Source organism: Meles meles, chromosome 19, assembly GCF_922984935.1.
Source record: "Meles meles chromosome 19, mMelMel3.1 paternal haplotype, whole genome shotgun sequence".
Classification (NCBI taxonomy): Eukaryota; Metazoa; Chordata; class Mammalia; order Carnivora; family Mustelidae; genus Meles; species Meles meles.
The window spans coordinates 44187933-44189230 of NC_060084.1; the positions used below are offsets into that span (position 1 = coordinate 44187933).

General features: G+C 36.8%; 1 pseudogene; it reads right to left on the reverse strand.

Annotated features, from left to right (window-relative positions):
- Positions 1-237: 237 nt before the first annotated feature.
- On the reverse strand, positions 238-335 carry LOC123931932 (annotated as a pseudogene).
- Positions 336-1298: the final 963 nt, after the last annotated feature.

The window sequence follows — 1298 nt, forward strand, 5'->3', positions numbered from 1 at the left end:
CCAAAAGCAGTCACCCAACCAACTGAGCCACCCAGGCACCCCATTGTTGGACTTTTAAAATATTCAATTTTCACTAAATTACATTTATCTCTTTATGGATACTGAATTTTGTTTCTTACATGCAAAAGTATTCTTATCCTTCAAATTTAAAAATACACACTTCTTTATTTTCCTCTAATTCTGTAATAGTTTCTGAATTTTACATTTCCTTTGCAGTTGATTTTTGGGGTACGGTGTAAGGTACAGATGAATTTCCATGTCATCCTTGTGCAATGGCCACACTAATCTTCCCTGTATCATCCCAATTTTAGTATATATGCTGCAGAAGGGAGCATGGTGTGAGGTAGAGATGTAACCATTCCCCCCCACCCGATGGATAAACAGCTGTCCACACACCATTTACAGAACAACCATTCTTTCCATCTCTCTTTTATGTTTGTGTTACTGTCCCAATACCATGTGAAGCTTTATGGGATCTGATAAGGCAAGTCCTTCCATTACATAATTATCTTCCAAAATTTTTCTGGCTCTTCAGGACCCTTTTGTCTTCCAACTGAGAATTAGAATGAGCTAGTCAATTCTATTATTAAAAACTGATGCTAGTATTCTGATTGAGATTGCCTAGAATTTATAGATTATCTTAGAAAGAAGTGACTTTTGGGGGCAACTGGCTGGCTCAGCGGGAAGAACGTGGGACACTTGATTCCAAGATTGTGTTATTTTTATTTGTATTGTTATGAGTTGTTTCTAGAAAAGGCCCCAAAATTCACCTCTGATTTACCTTCAGGCTCTGTCCAACCAGGAAATGAAAGTTAAGGCTAGTTGCAAAATGCTTAAGCACTGAAAGTGTGCCAACACACACACACACACACACACACACACACACACACACACACACACACACACACACATCCCATCTTCAAAAACTAGGGGATTGTTTTTGGTTCCAGGTAAAGAAAATTTCTATTGATCACTAGTTCTCCACAAACCAATAGAACAGAGACTTCCATGGCCATATATGATAAAGAATTTAGACTTTTTAAAATTTGTTCAGAAAAGTCATAAATGAGTATCAACAACTATAACAAGCAGCCGAAGTAAACCCAGGGGAAGGGAGCAAATATGATCTCCAGTGTTGCCACATTATAATGTCAGGAGTTCTGGTTTTCAACAAAAAATTATCAGGAGAGAGTCCTTCAGACAGAAATTAAAATGTCACTAGACAATAACTGAATCCACATGAAGAAACAAAGAACACCAGTTAAGATAATTATATAAATAAATATAAAAATCAGTGT